The following is a 20,261-nucleotide window of genomic DNA, read 5'->3' as shown; positions in this document are numbered from 1 at the left end:
AGATTTCGGCGCATGTTAAAGATCCCCAGGTGGTCAAAATTAATCCGGAGCCCTCCACTACGGCGCGCCTCATCGGCTGCGTTGCGTCGGCGCGTTAAACCATACAATCAATCAACCGTCGGCGTGTCGCCACCGATTCTGCTATCTTTGGCGTGTCTTCTGCGGCCAACTTCCAGCTCGTTTGAGCAGCTCTGGCGGCTCGGGCCAACAATTCCTAATAGTAAAATGACCAGTCTTAAGCAGACAATCCGGTGGAAGCCGCATGCTCGTTCAATCAGTCACGTATACATTTTTTGTACCAAGGATCGGCACACCTAAGAGGCCACCTTTTTATCTTCTTTTCCGCGATCGACGCGCGCCTCTCTCAGCTTTTCGTTTTAATCTTTTCCACAGCCTTCACGCAACCTCCGTTACCTCCCGTCACAGCATGCGTTGCGCCATGGAAACTAGGTTCGATGAAGTATCACAAGCCTTGGTCGATGACTGGAGAGACAATTAAGGAGGACAAATGTCTCTTTGGGCCCCTGACATTAGAAAGACCAAAGCTCTAGTCAATGTGCAGGGATAGGCAGCTGTTTGAAATTGTTCCGAATGCGTAAATGTACCGCGCTCCACTTCTTCAACTCGCGAGCCCTGGCGTAACATATGTTATGACCTGAAATAGGGTCCCCGCTTGTTACATTGTTAAATTGGTTGAAAGAGTATGCACAATCACCTAACTATCTCGAATTAGGCTTGAAATCAAGAAAAAGGACGTTCTAGGCGAATGAAACCAACTGTCTGTTCTTAGCAGGCATCTTGACGAAGAGACAGAAAGGCAGTTTGGTGGGTCAGCTTTACGGGTGGGGGCGGGAAGGGAGGCTAACAAACACCTCCCCCCTCCCCCCCCCCCCCCCCCCCCCCCGATATAAAATACTGGCTACGCCAATGCTTTTAAAAATCGCAGCCACATTATTTCAGTGCTTGACTGCATTTTGACGCCGGAGATGTGCTGAGACAAATGTTGTAAGTGTGTATGCGTGCCTGTTTATTTTGTGTTATGAGCCCAGCCCAGCCCAGGACATGGGCAGGCCATCGTGTCACCAGTTGTGGTTTTGGCCGCTGCGAGTCCGCGCGAAACATTTCTCAGGCGAGGCGACTTTCCCCTCAGTTGCCTTTTGTTCCCTCAGAGGAATAGCTCCGTCAACAACCGGTCCCATTCATGACCAGTCCTGTTGCTGCCCACCGCCGCGCCCCTCGTTTTGCAAGGCGTGTTTCATGGGGTTGCGCGCGGCGGGTGGGGGCTTGCTCCCCCTCTCAAGACCTGCAGGGGAAGTGCGTCAAAAGTCTGTTCTTGTGTCTTGTATTCCGGCGTGAGGCTGCCTGGTATTTTTCTTTTCTGTCATATGCACCGAGCGCAAGAAAGAGCGACAGCACAGAGCAGCAGAAGGTGTTTTGCGTCATCGAGAAATACAAATACACTTGTTGCCGGGAAACAACGATTTGCAAGTCAAATGCAGGTTACTTCAAATATACACGAAAGCACGCTTTTAACTATTTTCAGTAAGCATCATGAAGTTAAATTTATTTTAGGAATTGACTAGGAATGATTAGGAATGAATATAGATGAATGAATGAATGATTGAATGAAATAATGAATGAATGACTAGAATGAATAGGAATAGAAAAAAAAATGAATAGGAATTGACAGCGTTATGTGTAATTTTTACATCCCTGTCACATTGCACCGCAAATTCTGCGCTATTGAAGCAGAAAACAAAAATGTGAGACCTACTTCTTATTAATGCGGCGATCGAATTAACCCCCATTGGATGATTTGGTAGATCTGTAACGAACTCACACCTACAGTGAAAGCCAGAATTGCCCTGCGCATGCAACGCGAGACTGCGACACCGCAGTTTCGCGTTATTTTGTTTCGTATTAGCCATATAAAGTACAACAGCATTGTTATGGTGCATCAGCCACAGAGGAAGAAGACACGAACGCCAGTGCCTAGCCTGCTCGCACGTGTGCTAAATTGTAGCCAAAACAAGACGCTGGGCGCGCTCAGATCGACTCTGAGGTGTACATGTATTGAAAAGGAAGTAGCCGAAGCTCTGGCGTTCTTGGTCTGCGCGGGGCCTTCTGTTCTGTAAATACGCCTTGTTGGTTGATGGATTGTAGGGTTTAACGCGGCGATGCAACGCAGGCGATGAGTCGCGCCGTAGTGAAGGGCTCCGGATTCTTTTTGACCACCTCGGGATCTGTAACGTGCGCCTAAATCTCGTACGCACGGGCGTTTTTGCTTTTCGCCTCCATCGGAAAAGCGGCCGCAGCGGCCGGGAATCGAACCAGCGTCCTCGTGCCCAGCAGCACAACGCCTTAGCCACTGAGCCACCACGGCGGTTGTAAATACGCCTTGTAAATACATCTTCGTTTCACGTCTTCCTCTCCGTAACATTTTGGTGGCGGTTGCTAATTATATATCCATGCTCCTGCCTTGAACCTATACACCATTTTCCATAAGCAGCCGGGAAAGGAGGAAAATACTCTCAAACCAGTTCTCTCGGCGGCCGACCAGTGTTGCCCGTGCGCGCTGGGCTGCTAACATCGCTCGGCGCGGTGTGCTCCGCTGCGTGGTTCAGGGGTATTTCGCACAGTGTGCTTAGTTTTTGCGGAACTTTCAACTGTTTTAGCAAATGCTGCGATGCCGTGCAAGGCGCAAACGTCGCTTGGTCAGCACTGCGCGGTGGTGGGTTATTGAACAACCAGAGAAAGCGAGAAACAGTCGCTGACAGCACGCATGTGCACGACACTGCCTGGAGAAAATGCAGTGTGGTTGCGGCGTGTTTTTGCGGCATCGCTTCCCAACGCACACCGAGTTGAGATATCGGTGGATTGCGTTGATAAATCGCAACAACTTTGTACCAACGACCAACTGCAGGGTTTGTTGGGTGCACTTGGACGGCAAGCAGACGGAGCAAAATCCATTCATTACACGCAAAGCTGCGACAGGGAATGGAACCCCCTGAAATGTTAGAAGCAACTTTATCCTTTACAATACAGCATTGATTGGTTGGTTGATTGATTGATTCATTGATTATGGTGTTTAACGCCCAGACGCTTCATGGGTGATGAGGCGCGCCGTAGTGGAGGGCTGCGGGTTAATTTGACCACTTGGGGATCTTTCACGAGCGCCGATACAATACAACACTGCAATAACTTCTGGTTCCTTGTAGTCAATTTAAAATACCATATATTGTTTGGTCATTAGAGACGATTGACATTAAACAATCCCCTTTTCATCTAATCTAACCTTTAAAATCACGGCGTTTTGTTTACTTTTTTTTCAGGCCAACGCATTACACTGCCAAACGATATGAAAGGATAACTTTCTCCGTCGTACACTGCTGGTCGATAGCAGGATAAGCAGGCAGCCAAATGTGGAAACGCAGCTCGAGATACGCGTGAACGCTCCATTTGGAAAATAGCTCAACCTGTTCACAACGCGGTCAAAAGAAAAGCTTCTAATCCTTTTGCGTTGCCACGGAATCTAAAGTATTACAATTATAAAACAGTTACTGCTGATCGCGTAAAGCATTTGTGGTGCAAGCAGCGGTTTCACAAAGGTGGGCTCCGAGCGACAAGCCACATGCGCTGCGCAGAGTTAGGTCAATCATGATCACGATCTGATCAACCAATATTAACTCGCCCGAACGTCAACCCTTTTGCTCAACCTTCGAATAGTAATTTGACTGGTTGTGCGGTCGTGTTATTTTTCAGCCCAGGTAATTTCGTTTCGTCAGTAACCGTCATAAGTCTAGTTAAGAAAGATTATATTGCATTGCAATGTAATCAGCGTAGCAATCGCCTCGTCGAAAGTCCATCGCGAGCACGGATCACCGTGACCCACATATGCTGTGCGCGCTCCGCATTCGACGTCCGCGCTTCCGTAAACATGACTAATCGGTGAACATAACAAGCATGGTGGCAATGAAAACACGTATTTACTCCCCGATATCGATTTCTATTTCAGTCGGTGCCATGCCGGTACGTTTGCATCTCGGAACGGCGGAGCACCACCGGCACCACCACCACACTGCTACTGCTGCTCGCAACAGCCGGGGTCGGAATTTCCCGCTCTGGCAGCAAATTAGGACCTAAAATCCGTCCGCAGATGATGAAAACAATACAGAACACACACACACAAGCACTGCAACCGCTAACTTAACGCCAAACCACTACGGTTCACTCGGTAATGCACGGATACCGAGCAGACGCATGCAAAGAACGGCGCACTTAACAGCCCAGCGCGGAGGTTTCGGCGGTCGCTTCATAGACGGCGCTAGCGTCTGGTCAGAAAAAGCAAATGGCGGCGCCCACCTCTAGCAAAGAAAATGGTGTATACGAGCGCGTAAGTGCTCACAATCGATGATACCCTACGCTCACGCTCGCGCTACAAACGGCTAACCTCCTGGTTATAAGTTTAGTCGGGAAATCGACTTCATGATATCGATGGGCGGTGGACCCAAGGTGAAATCAAGCACCGGGACCCTTGCGAAGTATTTTTATTCCCTTGCGAAGTATCTAACCAAGCTGTACAGCCTTCCTTTGTAGCCGCATAACTGTAATTCTAGAGTGGATTTCAACTTTTAACATATACGTATATAAACTGCACTCCGCTGTCGCTCCGATTCCTCCCCATAGCGCTGCGCTGGCGGGCACGATTTCTGCCTAAATATTTTGATGGCTGCTGCTGCGATGTTGTTAATTCACTGCAAAAGCTATAATGTTTGACAACTGTATTACCTTTGATGAAACTTCATAAAAATATTTAGGAGACGAAATTGAAACTTTGAAAACTTCCCTTTGCGGCAGACGTAATCAATTCGTCATTTTTGATGCAAGTCTAGGTTTACCCGCCGTGTACAGAGTCTAGGTTTACAACGTGTAGGTTTACCAGCCGTGATGCAAGTCTGGGTTTTCCACGTCGAAATACAGAGTTACGCGTACAGTTAAACCTGGATGTAACGAAGTTGATAAAAATTGAAATTTTTCGTTACATGCAACTTACTTACAAGCAACACCTATTATAAAGCAGATTTATTTTACTCGTTGCGGCTTATTTCCTATTAAGTTGTGGTTCTTTGGGCAGGGGAGAGATTGCTCTAGATTCACTCAGAAAACATTTTAGAAAACATTAGAAAGAGCAGTTTCTAGCCGTAATATCCCGTAATTTGCGTAATATTCTGTGATTTACTGTGAAATGATATCCTATTATTTCTAGTCGTGAGACTATGTAATTTTCGGAGCCGTTTAACGGGGGGGGGGGGGGGGAGATGGACTCCATGTGCGAAGGCATTCCTGGCGAAGGCATGCTTTATCGGCGATCAGGCGAGAAATTACGTAATCGTGTTCGCTAATAGTGCTCAAGGCTGCAGGGGTAACTCGCTTGTTTAAAGCATACATGTGCGAAAAAAAAAACAACCCTTTTTTGTAGTTATGTGACCACACAGTTATTCCGTACGCACCAGCCGGACTGGTTAAGTGGCCCACAATTCTTTTTTCATCGAAGCATGATATTTCTGACTAGTGAATCAAAACGTTTGGGTTCTAGTTTACAAAAAAAATGCCACTGGTGTTTTTTACAAATTTTCTCCCTACACCACTCGTATTTCATGTTTGGTTATGAAGCGTTCCTTGATCCGGGCATCACGATCAGTCTCGTTCAAAGTCAATCTTGTTCGCGAGTCCTCTTCATTCTGTTCGTTGAGACGAGCAGGTAAGGCTGTCTTCACTTTGCGATGTAAAAGGCGAACTTCGCGGCGCTGTCCCCAAGGGCGGGTGGAGAAGTTTCCCACCGCATTGTGCGACGTTCCTTTGTGTAGCATCCCCCCACGGCTTTTTGTTCATTCAGACAGGTTTCAGCCGCAGACAGCGGCTGCGGAAAGTTGCTTGGAGATCCACTGCCTTCTCGCCCCATATGAGAGGGAAAGAAAAAAGGGCAAGGGCTCAAGGGGTCTTTTCTCGCCACTGCCGACCCCGTGCGCACCCAGCTCCAGTCGTTACACCGCATCGTTTACCTGGAACACTGCAGTTGTAGACGTAAGTATATGTGCAAGCGCATGCTTGTTCAGTCGTAGCCTGTTCGATGGTGTTATATCTTTCTCCGTGGTCTGTCCAACCGAGACCCGTTTATCGCTGGATATTCAAAACGAAGCGCCAGAGGCGGCGTTTGGGCAATGTAAGCGACATTCAAGGAAGGTGTGCAGGAGCAACTCGTGAGTATTTTCTTGCGTATAGGCCCGTGCACACTTGCGACGAACAACGCGATTTCTGTCGCGGCGACAAATTGGCCGAGACCGAACGACAAAACGGATCGCCGGGCGGCAAAAGATTCCGAAATCGCGTCTCATCGTCGCAAGTGTGAACGGGCCTTATATGTTTGGTGAACTATATAGTAGGCAGTATTGATGGAAGAATCGATGTTACGGGTACGTTGCATGGAAACGATTTTTGTTCGTTGCATGGAAACGATTTTTGCGCGCTTTGTGCAAAGCAAAGTGAATTCGGATAACTATCCTCGCTTACACTCGAATGGTCTTCACTTCAGCCGGGCAAGTGGGCACGCGAAACCAAATAATGTGCGTGTCACGTTAGTTCGCTGTGCGAAATTTTGAAAAAAAAAAGCATTACGTTTGCCCCTAATTGCCTGGCGATGCGATAATCATGTTGGGAACGCCGGGGTTCCTTAACGTGAAAAAAAAAAAAGGGGGGGGGGGGGGGGTGCAGCCAGTGCAGCTACTTCGGAATGTAGTCGATACAAATGCAAACGAACAGGTCAGAATGCACCCCTTGGTAGCCTATTTTGCCGCTGGTTAACTTAGACGGTATGACGGTGTACCTATCGCAAAAAGTTCGTCAGACTTCTGGGATATATTGTTAAAAGCTGCAAACCTGAGCCTTTTGTCGTAGCTTTCTTCGCTGGCGAGTAAGCAACCAGACAACCTGCGTGACTATATAGCCAACTTTGTTAGAAAGGGGCACTTTGAGGGCTGAAGGTGTCACAGAGGGTGGGAAAAAGTGCGCTGTTCGAGTACATGCGTTCGTTTGCGACTTACATTTTTGAAATGCATTAAAGCAGCATAGCGCGTTCTTGAGTTGTGAGAAATGCACCCCAAAAGGCTGGTAAATAGCAGCTGCTAAAGAGTCGAAGTCACTTTCATTGCAGGCTATGGTTTTCAAGATACCCTCAAACCGGGAAAGCCGCGGAGTTCATCGACGATGAGTGCCAATCCCGAGGCCATAGAAACTGGTAAGTAAATATTGCTCAATTGTGTAAATGGCTAGCGGGTTTAGCGAATCAAAATGGAAAACCGAATTCAATCGATAACGCACAGCACAACAGGAGCTGGAATGACCAGGGCAGGTGCCACTTTCAACTAAGCCGATAAAGATCCGAAGGGGGGAATTGGGGTTAAGAGGTGAGGGAGGTACTTGGTCATGCTAGCGATCACCCACTCCCTCTAAAGGGAACCGTTCCGCCCAAAAGAGGTCACTCTGGATACAGAATTTTGCCTACTGCGCGTACTTTATCAGAAGTTCGGAACCAACACGCTTTCATTGGGGCCGCATTGATCATGCACAGCCGTCGTTCGCCGAAATAAAACCGACATGCTTCGAGCAAAAAGGCTAGTTCTAGTACTGTTCATCGGAGGTGCGGTTTCGAACAGCTTGAATCAAAGGCTTTTACAGCCGTAGTTCCAGGCGCTCTTCCCAACTTTTGAAAAATCCTGTAAATGCTCAGCAGTGATGAATAACAGGGTGCGTTTCATATGACGAGGTAACAACGCCGAGCGTAAAAAAACAAAAACCATGGTTAAAGTGAACGTTAACAAATTTAATGGCTGCAATGATACGCATGGCTTTGACTGAAAAACAGAACCTTCCTGCATTCGTGCAAAAAAAAAAAAGAAGAATGCCCGGGTTCTAAAATGCTCAAATTCTTCCTCCTTTCTTCCCCTAGCCTGTTCCAAGCATGTATTAAACATGTCACACAACTCTTTTCAGTGCTGAGAAAGACTAAGATCGAAGTTGTTCGTTTATGAGTTCCCACTTTGGTTCCCTTTATTACGTAAGTAAACATGGACCATTATACACATTCGTGTTTAATGGGTGTTTCTTTTGTGTGAACCATCTGTAATACCTCTGTAGCACTTTGTGTTCTTTTTTAGGTGAAAGATCTGCAGGACTGGAGGAGCAAACGTCGCTTCTACAACCAAGCGAATTTTCAGGTGGGTTTTTTCGATTGAGGTAGCGGTTGGACGGGAAGAAAAGAAGAAAAAGGTCCGAGAGGTTAGTATCCGTTCCCGAGTAGTATTTGGTGAGTGTAGAAAATTTCTGAGAGCGTATTTTGATTTGTTTTAGTAGTTCAATTTATGAACTGCTGTGCAGCCCATAACTAGTCGCGCCCTATGCTTTCCAGCTGCTGCTGGTGTGACGCAGGTCACAGTCGATAGCGGGTCACATCATTGGTGACTGGATCCACTTTGCGAATATTGGGCTTACAGGAACCCACAAGGTAAGCAATAAACTAATATTCTCAAAATTTAATAGTGCATTTATATTTAAATGATTTTCATCCTAATCTCTGCCTAATAAAAATACATGAACCATGCAGAAGACACAACACTCCGCTAGCGAGCGACTTTGACGAACAGTCACTAACCTGTATAAGTTCCTGACTCGGGAGATACAGTTGGGAGTCAGGTGACCCAAAATTTTGTGCGCTTGCTTTCTTCTGGTCATATGGTTAGCACGAGTTGCTGCGTAGCTGCTTGTTCAGTTACTCTTCTTTTAGTGCGTGCGTGTGTGCATGTGCGTGTGTGTGCGTGTGTGCGCTCGTTAACTAAACAAATCCTTAGGCGGCGACTACTTTTTCGCGCAAAAACCGCCTACTGCCGCAGCGTACTGAAGTAGGAATTGTTTGCTTTTTCCACACAGACGCAGCCAGCCCCTGGATGGAGCCTCCTCTCCTGCACAGCCGCAGCAATGGAATGTAAATAAAAAAAATGTTGTAACCATGCAAAAATAAAATAAAATTTTATTTGAAATTTCACTTTTCCTTGTTATTTTGAAAATGCTTTAAAATATATCGTAACCGGCAAAGTGGATAACAGAAACAATGCTCCACGATACACATTCCACACGTTTGGCAAAACGTCACTGTAACGTTCCTGGTCCACATTCTGAAAAGGTTTTGCAACGTTAAAAGATTGTTTCAAGCGTGTTCTCTGCAACGTTAAGTAAATGTAAATCCAACATAATTACTATGTTGTCGAAATGCTTCCTCACAGTTCCAATAATGTTTGACGAAACGTTACTGTAACGTTTTTTAGTTGTTCTTAAAATGTTTTTGTAGGGTGCTTCTGCAACGTTAGGTAAACGTAACTCCAAAAGTATTTATATGTTGTAGAAATGCTTTCTTACTGTTCGCATAACGTTTGGCGAAATGTGATGTAACGTTTTACATTGTTTTTAAACGTTTTTTGAACGTTATTAGCTTGTTCGCTGCAACGTTAGGAAAATGTAACACTAACATTAATAATATGTTGTAAAAATGTTTTGTGGACGTTTAAATAATGTTTGACAAAACATTACTGTAACGTTTTTGATAACATTAGTTAAACATTTCAAAAAAATGACATTAAGAACATTGCTCTAACGTTAGCACCAAACAAAAAAAATACGTTCTTCTAATGTTTTGGTGCTACTTGGGTTAGGCAACCAAGGAAATACATGGTTATAATTTGTGTAATGTTTCCATTCTTGACAATTGCCTGTTTTCTCATTTTTGTTCGTTGTGTTTTTATGTTTATGGGCACTGAGGCGATTATCGTCTTCTTTCAATTAATATTGCCGACGTGCCATGTCATCATCAGTTGGTCGGCTTCTCTTGTTAATTGAAAATTCTCTGGTACGCTGTTTGAAGGCTTTTCACTTAATTACTCAATGGCCTGTAAAGAAAGCTGTGAGGTATTTTATTTTATATAATTAAGTACCTTTGTCCTTTTTGTTTTCCAGGAATGCTTGAGAAACCCACTCATGCGATGTGTGTGTCATAAATTTAGTTGACACAGGCATTAGAAAAAGTTAAACAAGCAAGACAAAGTGTAAAGTGGAGAGGCCTGTTTTGCTATATTTCTTCCTAAAGGTAAGATTTTCCCCATTAGCTAAAATTCGCTTCACTTCAGTTTTCTGCACCACTTCTATATACTCTGTTTTGTTTTCAGAAATGTCTTCAGATTTACCAGCACCACAAAACTTACACACGAATAAGCTCATCTGGAAGAAAACGTCATCCAAAGTGAGCTTTTGAGCACGCCATGTGTTACGGCAATGCCCTTTTGTTTGTTTTCCAGGAATGGCTATAAACTCTCATCTGAACTGCCAGTACAAGAAAATCGATGCGGGATATTGTATTGGCCCCGAGGACATACCGTGGCGCCACCTACGAATGACGTCACTTGTTGGACGCCGGGTCGGGTTGTCGTCTGCTACAACCCATTTCCTCTGCGTATGCGGCCGCGTGTTTGTGTGTGTGTGTCTGTGGCCACCGTACCCCCCCCCCGCTCCGTGTGGATTTGATGCAAATTACCCCAAAAAGTTGTCTGCAAACCGAATAATCCGGGCGAGCAATCAGCGACTCGCTTTTTCCCGGCGACACCGCCGCGCCCCACAGCTCGTACGCAGCCAGCTAACGCCAAGGACGATGCAACTGATGCTGAGAAAAGTACACTGTAAATTCATTATGAAATGCTTCCGACGTGACATGTACGAGACTGTGTGTGCAAGGAAACACCTTGTAACAGCGACGGAAGCGCGTCGCTCACTTGTGATCTCACCGCGCCTACTGCTCGCCTTGCCAGGTAAATGAATGACTACGTGAGAACATTGATCGGATTGCTTCGTCGCGCATGCTTAAAAGTACTGCTATGATGCGCAGTTTGGCTTAAGCAGTGACTATTACCCCTACAATGTTTTTTATAGTTATTCCCGGATTTGATTAACGATCACTGCCGTAGCCTGTACTCTGCACGGCTGATATGTTTACTTTTCGAGACAACTTGTCCGCAATGTATAAATGGTATAAAAAAATACCCTTGTATAAAAAAAAACCCTTTTTTGTAGTTATGTGACCACACAGTTATTCCGTACGCACCAGCCGGACTGGTTAAGTTGCCCACAATTCTTTTTTCATCGAAGCATGATATTTCTGACTAGTGAATCAAAACGTTTAAGTTCTAGTTCACAAAAAAAATGCCACTGGTGTTTTTTACAAATTTTCTCCCTACACCACTCGTATTTCATGTTTGCTTATGAAGCGTTTCTTGATCCGGGCATCACGATCAGTCTCGTTCAAAGTCAATCTTGTTCGCGAGTCCTCTTCATTCTGTTCGTTGAGACGAGCAGGTAAGGCTGTCTTCACTTTGCGATGTAAAAGGCGAACTTCGCGGCGCTGTCCCCAAGGGCGGGTGGAGAAGTGTCCCGTCGCATTGTGCTACGTTCCTTTGTGTAGCATCCCCCCACGGCTTTTTGTTCATTCAGACAGGTTTCAGCCGCAGACAGCGGCTGCGGAAAGTTTCTTGGAGATCCACTGCCTTCTCGCCCCATATGAGAGGGAAAGAAAAAAGGGCAAGGGCTCAAGGGGTCTTTTCTCGCCACTGCCGAGTGGACCCCGTGCGCACCCAGCTCCAGTCGTTACACCGGATCGTTTACCTGGAACACTGCAGTTGTAGACGTAAGTATATGCGCAAGCGCATGCTTGTTCAGTCGTAGCCTGTTCGGCGTTTGGGCAATGTGAGCGACATACAAGGAAGGTGTGCAGGAGCAACTCGTGACACTTGCGACGAACAACGCGATTTCTGTCGCGGCGACAAATTGGCCGAGACCGAAAGACAAAACGGATCGCCGGGCGGCAAAAGTTTCCGGAATCGCGTCTTATCGTCGCAAGTGTGAACGAGCCTTATATTTTTGGTGAACTATATAGTAGGCAGTATTGATGGAAGAATCGATGTTACGGGTACGTTGCATGGAAACGATTTTTGTTCGTTGCATGGAAACGAGTTTTGCGCGCTTTGTGCAAAGCAAAGTGAATTCGGATAACTAACCTCGCCCACACTCGAATGATCTTCACTTCAGCCGGGCAAGTGAGGTAGCGGCTTGGGCACGCGAAACAAAATAATGTGCGTGTCACGTTAGTTCGCTGTGCGAAATTTTGAAAAAAAAAAGCATTACGTTTGCCCCTAATTGCCTGGCGAACGCCGGGGTTCCTTAACGTGAAAAAAAAACCGCAGTGTCTAGAGTTACGTCCGACGGAACCCAAAATTGAAAACTAGAGCTACGTCCGACGTAACTTTAAAGGAGCCATGAAGAGAAAATACAACTTCCTTTAATTTGAAAGAACTAGGATTCAGTATCTCACTCAGTTCCATTAGAGCCACAAAAGATGTTTTTTTTTAACGAAAAAAAGCAATAAGTATTTAAAAACTTTCAAATTTTGCGCCACAGTGACGTGTTATGAGAAAGAATGGCGTCATACGGGCCAACAATAAAATATAATTTTCAGTGCGTTAACTGCACGTTAACATTCAAGTGATGCGGTCAAATGGAACTAGTGGCCCCATTACAGACGTCCAGTCATGTGTCGTGGCGACAGGTCAGTTAGGCGGCCGCCAATCGTACAAACAAGGTTCCGTGACGTCATAGAAAAGTTGCGGAAAATTGGCTAGGGGGTCGCGACTGCTTCACACGTTTTCTTTAATATCTCCGTTATTTGTTCGAAGATTGCGATGATATTGGTATCATTATTATCGGGACTAAGCAGTCTTTCTAATAAACCCAACTTGTAATTTGTCTTCATGGCTCCTTTAAGCCAGTTTATAGAGTTACGTCCGACGGAACTTTAGGCCAATGTTTTGAGTTACGTCCGGCGAACGTAAAGCATTAAAAAAATTACAGCTAACGGCACCAAATACCACGACGCTCTATAGGTGTAATCTGTCACTTGTACGATACACTACGTACGATGTACGATGCAGCGCTGTGGGTTCGAATCCCAGCTGGGTTGATGGATTTTTCAATTAAATAATTCAATTTTTTTTATTTATTACAACCTACCCGCCGTTGTCGCTTGAGCTGTGCTTCACGTAGATAGCGCGCTGCGCTCGCGCTCTGCTTCCAGAGAGACTCGTTTCCGCTCCGTCCGATGCGCCGTTCCCACTTAGGGTCGGTAGAAGCGATAGTATAGCTACGTCATCTACAAACTCAGCCAATCTTTCTCCCCTTACTTCTAACTCCTCTCTAGCCTGTATTTCTTTTTTAGCGTATGGCATGCGGTTGCCCCGGCGGAGTTTTCTGCGTACACGGCAGCGCCGGATGTTCCTTTCGCGTGTCCATAAAAAGCTTCGCTTTAACATGTCGTGTATGACCAGCATTTTTTTTCTTGCCTTTATTGTAGCGAATCGAGGGTTCAACACGTAAAGTATTCATCTTATTCCCCGTGCGTTTGTTTTTTACATCGAAACTGTATATCGCTAGGATACAGCAGGTCGTCCCCGTGGACGGAGACTAACGATTTTCAGTGGCGGATATATATACTGGGTGTTTCCGGGAAGACGAAGTAATTTTTAAAAATAGGCTTTCGGAGCTAAAATTGTTTTAATTGCGCCAAGTGAACAGGAACCGTGGCGGGAGCAATAAAACGGTTTCAAGTGCGATTCAGGGGCATACTTAACTAGAAGGTATTAATTAACTTTCTATTTATTCTAGTTAGGTGCTTGGTTGTAATAGGGAAATTGTAAAGGATCATGAGTCCATCCGATATCGATAATTAGATTTTTGAAATTGTAATTGCGTGCAGAGCCACAGCGCTCAGAACCTCAGCTCTCCAGATGCGCACAGCGGGCTCCGTGCGGGAGCTGAGCGCCGCAAAGCCACGCCCACGCGCTCATGGCACTCAGAGCTGTACACGTCACGCGCACGCCGCGCTTTTTCTTCGGCACGAACAGAGGCAAGGGGAATAGTTTTCATTGAACTTTCTCGCCCTCCCAAATGGGAGTTGGCATCATGATTGCCGAGTGTGGCCGAGAACTGCCGCCGTTTGCGTGCGGCGGTCACGATTCATCCGCAGATAATATATAAGGAAATACAAGTAAAAGAAACTGAGAACATTGTAATCCGGAAATCTGGCTATTAAATGCTTTTCGCCTGTTCAGATGCCCCTTGCCTCTGTTCGTGCCGAAGACAAAGCGCGGCGTCAGAAAAAATGAGTGACGAACGAGCTGATAAGCGTCGCGTCCGCATCATGCGCCGTGATGATGACGTACTTACCTCATCCGGAATGTGTCTGAACAAGTGTATGAGCATATTGATCTGATATGTACTACCACATAATTATTTTTGGTAATTTTTTTTTCTAAAAAAAAACCACACAACAGAACAATCCATGCATTATCGAATTAATCGATGACTATTAATCGGGTTGAAATATTAACTGACACCCAACCCTATTAATTACTCTTGAACCATGTAAATTGGTTCAAGAGTCTTCAAGAGCTGTAAATTTTTTGTGCTTTACGTTATGCCGGACGTAAATCAAAACATTGGCCTAACGTTCCGTCGGACGTAACTTTAGTTTTCGATTTGGGGTTCCGTCAGACGTAACTCTAGAAACCAGCTTAAAGTTCCTTTGGACGTAACTCTAGTTTTCAATTTTGGGTTCCGTCGGACGTAACTCTAGAAACGGGCTTAAAGTTACGTCGGACGTAACCCTAGTTTTCATTCTGAGTTCTGTCAGACGTAACTTTAGAAACTGGCTTAAAGTTCCGTCGGACGTAAGTCTAGTTTTCGATTTTGGGTTCCGTCGGACGTAACTCTAGACACTGCGAAAAAAAAAGGGTGGGGGGGGGGGGTGCAGCCAGTGCAGCTACTTCGGAATGTAGTCGATACAAATGCAAACGAACAGGTCAGAATGCACCCCTTGGTAGCCTATTTTGCCGCTGGTTAACTTAGACGGTATGACGGTGTACCTATCGCAAAAAGTTCGTCAGACTTCTGGGATATATTGTTAAAAGCTGCAAACCTGAGCCTTTTGTCATAGCTTTCTTCGCTGGCGAGTAAGCAACCAGACAACCTGCGTGACTATATAGCCAACTTTGTTAGAAAGGGGCACTTTGAGGGCTGAAGGTGTCACAGAGGGTGGGAAAAACTGCGCTGTTCGATACATGCGTTCGTTTGCGACTTACATTTTTGAAATGCATTAAGCAGCATATCGCGTTCTTGAGTTGTGAGAAATGCACCCCAAAAGGCTGGTAAATAGCAGCTGGTAAAGAGTCGAAGTCACTTTCATTGCAGGCTATGGTTTTCAAGATACCCTCAAACCGGGAAAGCCGCGGAGTTCATCGACGATGAGTGCCAATCCCGAGACCATAGAAACTGGTAAGTAAATATTGCTCAATTGTGTAAATGGCTAGCGGGTTTAGCGAATCAAAGTGGAAAAGCGAATTCAATCGATAACGCACAGCACAACAGGAGCTGGAATGACCAGGGCAGGTGCCACTTTCAACTAAGCCGATAATTGGGGTTAAGAGGTGTGGGAGGTACTTGGTCATGCTAGCGATCACCCACTCCCTCTAAAGGGAGCCGTTCCGCCCAAAAGAGGTCACTCTGGATACAGAATTTTGCCTACTGCGCGTACTTTATCAGAAGTTTGGAACCAACACGCTTTCATTGGGGCCGCATTGATCATGCACAGCCGTCGTTCGCCGAAATAAAACCGACATGCTTCGAGCAAAAAGGCTAGTTCTAGTACTGTTCATCGGTGGTGCGGTTTCGAACAGCTTGAATCAAAGGCTTTTACAGCCGTGGTTCCAGGCGCTCTTCCCAACTTTTGAAAAATCCTGTAAAGGCTCAGCAGTGATGAATAACAGGGTGCGTTTCATATGACGAGGTAACAACGCCGAGCGTGAAAAAACAAAAACCATGGTTAAAGTGAACGCTAACAAATTTAGTGGCTGCAATGATACGCATGGCTTTGACTGAAAAATGGAACCTTCCTGCATTCGTGCAAAAAAGAAAAAGAAGAAGAAGAATGCCCGGGTTGTTGTAAAATGCTCAAATTCTTCCTCCTTTCTTCGCCTAGCCTGTTCCAAGCATGTATTAAACATGTCACACAACTCTTTTCAGTGCTGCGAAAGACTAGGATCGAAGTTGTTCGTTTATGAGTTCCCACTTTGGTTCCCTTTATTACGTAAGTAAACTTGGACCATTATACACATTCGTGATTAATGGGTGTGTTCTTTTGTGTGAACCATCTGTAATACCTCTGTAGCACTTTGTGTTCTTTTTTAGGTGAAAGATCTGCCGGACTGGAGGAGCAAACGTCGCTTCTACAACCAAGCGAATTTTCAGATGGGTTGTTTCGATTGAGGTAGCGGTCATCTATATACAGTTGGACAGGAAGAAAAGAAGAAAAAGGTCCGAGAGGTTAGTATCCGTTCCCGAGTAGTACTTGGTGAGTGTAGAAAATTTCTGAGAGCGTATTTTGATTTGTTTTAGTAGTTCAATTTATGAACTGCTATGCAGCCCATAGCTAGTCGCGCCCTATGCTTTCCAGCTGCTGCTGGTGTGACGCAGGTCACAGTCAATAGCGGGCCACATCATTGGTGACTGGATCCACTTTGCGAATATTGGGCTTACAGGAACCCACAAGGTAAGCAATAAACTAATATTCTCAAAATTTAATATTGCATTTATATTTAAATGATTTTCATCTTAATCTCTGCCTAATAAAAATACATGAACCATGCAGAAGACATAACACTCCGCTAGCGAGCGACTTTGACGAACAGTCACTAACCTGTATAGGTTACTGACTCGGGAGATTCAAGTTGGGAGTCAGGTGACCCAAAATTTTGTGCGCTTGCTTTCTTCTGGTCATATGGTTAGCACGAGTTGCTGCGTAGCTGCTTGTTCAGTTACTCTCCTTTTAGTGCGTGCGTGTGTGCATGTGCGTGTGTGCGCTCGTTAACTAAACAAATCCTTAGGCGGCGACTACTTTTTCGCGCAAAAACCGCCTACTGCCGCAGCGTACTGAAGTAGGAATTGTTTGCTTTTTCCACACAGACGCAGCCAGCCCCTGGATGGAGCCTCCTCTCCTGCACAGCAGCAGCAATGGAGTGTAAATAAAAAAAATGTTGTAACCATGCAAAAATAAAATATTTTATTTGAAATTTCACTTTTCCTTGTTATTTTGAAAATGCTTTAAAATATATCGTAACCGGCAAACGTGGATAACAGAAACAATGCTCCACGATACACATTCCACACGTTTGGCAAAACGTCACTGTAACGTTCCTGGTCCACATTCTGAAAAGGTTTTGCAACGTTAAAAGATTGTTTCAAGCGTGTTTTCTGCAACGTTAAGTAAATGTAAATCCAACATAATTACTATGTTGTCGAAATGCTTCCTCACAGTTCCAATAATGTTTGACGAAACGTTACTGTAACGTTTTTTAGTTGTTCTTAAAATGTTTTTGTTAGGTTAGGTAAACGTAACTCCAAAAGTATTTATGTGTTGTAGAAATGCTTTCTTACTGTTCGCATAACGTTTGGCGAAATGTGATGTAACGTTTTACATTGTTTTTAAACGTTTTTTGAACGTTATTAGCTTGTTCGCTGCAACGTTAGGGAAATGTAACACTAACATTAATAATATGTTGTAAAAATGTTTTGTGGACGTTTAAATAATGTTTGACAAAACATTACTGTAACTTTTTGATAACATTAGTTAAACATTTCAAAAAAATGACATTAAGAACATTGCTCTAACGTTAGCACCAAACAAAAAAAATACGTTCTTCTAATGTTTTGGTGCTACTTGGGGGGGCGCTGCGCAAGCGGCTTCCGGGCAGTACTTCCGGGTAGTACAAAGCTGCGCGGGTCCCATAGGATCCCATGTTGACAGAAGCAAAATGAGCTCGACGCTCCCGATTATTTTGCGACGTGGTCACCAGCTCATCCCCGACGCGTCCGATCTATTTCAGCGATCAACTTGGCATTAGGGGAAAAAGCTTTGCAGCGCTAAACACGTTTACAGCACCGACGAAAGTGCCGGGACCGTGACGGCGTCTGCTACTCGCAGGTTCTCCGATCGATGGTCGTACGAAGTTAAATTTCAAGTAAAATTTCTAGTTTAAACTAATACTCTAGGTGACAAAAATTTCTCAAAAACAGCCGATCAAAAAAGAAGAGTGACTCAATCGGCGATGATCGCGCTTTAAAAAGCCAGCGAGTCCGGCGGACCGCAGGCTCGCCTGCTGCGGTGCGCCGCTCTTTTGCGTACCTGCACACTATGCGTGCACTTTCATTAAACAGTGATCGCTTGCGTCGCCGTCACGAATACATGGTGCAGCGTTAGCTTGCCGTTTTGTTGCGTGTCTCAGTGACAAAATGCCGCGACCGTCAGAAGCGTGAAATCTGTTTTACGGTTCCGAAATTAGTGGTCGTAAAACAAAGTGGTCGGGCAAACTAAGAGGCCACTCGCTTTCCTTGTTTGCTCTCACTTTACTTAAATACATTCCCAGTTCGCACTTAATAGCCTAGAATGAGGGTCAGCCACGGCCGAGTTCCATGCAGAGGACACGGCTGGAAGGCAAATCGGGGGGGAGGGGGGCTTTGAATGCAAAGAGAAAAAATTCAGCGAATTTCAAATAATATTTGACAATAATGGTGAACATGGGGGCAATTCAACTGGAGGACGCCAATTCTCTGTTCTTGTCTCGCTGTCTAACTCCATTTGAAGTCAAAACTGGCGTGTCGGCGTTCAGATTCGACGACCCCTGCACTAGAAAACCAACACAGTCAGTGATGATCGTATGTAAATTTTCGGGGCACCGCGCCGTGTATGCGGCTGTGTTATGTTATGCTGTGCTATGTGATGTTATAGAAGTACACATCTCTGCAGGCAGCGGGCGTGTGATTTGGTGCGTGTTTTGCGTCCTTTAATAGCGCTTAATTTGTTTATTTTTGCGCTATTGCCCCACCTACTCGCTAGTATACATGTACCCTGCCGTTCGTAAATCGTGCGGCGTAAAACGTGACGCAAGAATCATTTAGTTTGCGAAAATACGAAACAAAATTTCCACTCGTTTCAAAGGCGGTGCCAGGCCAGCAGTGTCAGCTGAGTCGGCTGCGGAATTCTTGCGTTCGCTTGGATGCTCCCGATGAAGCAACCTCTTGCAGTTACCTCAGGATATTAGATGAGCAGCGTTCCGTGTTTATGCTACTCGTGAACTTTCCTTTGTCGACCGCACGCAAGAAGAAAAAACTGTAACTGTCGTCAAACAGTTAAACCACCCGACCTGGCGATACTGTCCCACGCCGCGGCCACCGCGACAGCTCGCTCAAAAGGAAGCCGACAAATCCGCTTCTTTTAGCAGATATTATTTTGTTTAGCCTCTGCAACTACTTTAAGGCCTATTTCATACAGTATGCAGTCATTTAAACACGCCACAAAGCGCCCCAACTAACTTTCACTCTGGCTTGTAATTCAAAACACATGGAGGGCGGCGAGAGTCGTCTGCTTTTGTACTACCCAGAGGCGTCGGCCGCTAGGGGCGCTGCATGTCGCCAAAACTCCAGCGCAGGAGGCCTATTGGCACAAGCATATCGGGCCAGCAGGCGCCGCACCCTGATTGGTCAATTCTAAGCACGCTGATTGGTTGGTTTACAAGCGGATGTGACGTCATTTTTAAGGTTAGTTTTTTTTTTTTATGGGAGAAAGACGTGCACCACTATTTCTTTCTCTATGGACGTGCTGCCTTGAAGGTGCGCTGCTCTGACCTCCGACGTTTGCGGCGTATTTACTTTTCTGCGGCATGGCGGGCTCGTCGAATGCTGCTCCCACCGATGAGGATCGTCGGCGCTGCCCTGACTGCGACAAGGTGTTTTCGCAACGAAAAGACATGCTTAAACACGAGAGAAAAGTGCACCACAAAGAGGGGACAAGCTCAAAAAGCCACATGAAGTGTGACAAATGCGGTCACAGCGTTACAACTTTTGACAACCTCGTCCTTCACCACAGAGCGATGCACAATTTCGACGCTGAGATTGTGCAACTGTCTTCGGCAGCGCTGAAGGTAAGAAAACTTGGAATAGTTTGCTTTTATTTCGCCTGCGTTAATCCGCTTCATCTAGTATTGTGCCTAGTACGTAATTTAAGG

The 20,261-nt window shown here is 45.5% G+C and overlaps 1 long non-coding RNA gene across 1 annotated transcript; it reads left to right on the top strand.

Annotated features, from left to right (window-relative positions):
- The first annotated feature begins 11,647 nt into the window (after nt 1–11,647).
- LOC144164973 (uncharacterized) lies at nt 11,648–17,246 on the top strand. Its single transcript, XR_013321285.1, has 5 exons — nt 11,648–11,779; nt 15,394–15,477; nt 16,390–16,524; nt 16,655–16,750; nt 17,164–17,246. It is a non-coding gene; the product is annotated as an uncharacterized LOC144164973 (long non-coding RNA).
- The last annotated feature ends 3,015 nt before the right edge of the window (nt 17,247–20,261 follow it).

This window comes from Haemaphysalis longicornis, unplaced genomic scaffold, assembly GCF_048455015.1.
Source record: "Haemaphysalis longicornis isolate Haplotype H1 unplaced genomic scaffold, Haemaphysalis longicornis Haplotype H1 scaffold_14, whole genome shotgun sequence".
Taxonomy (NCBI): Eukaryota; Metazoa; Arthropoda; class Arachnida; order Ixodida; family Ixodidae; genus Haemaphysalis; species Haemaphysalis longicornis.
Note: the sequence above shows the minus strand (reverse complement) of the source record. Positions and strands in the feature narration are given on the sequence as shown.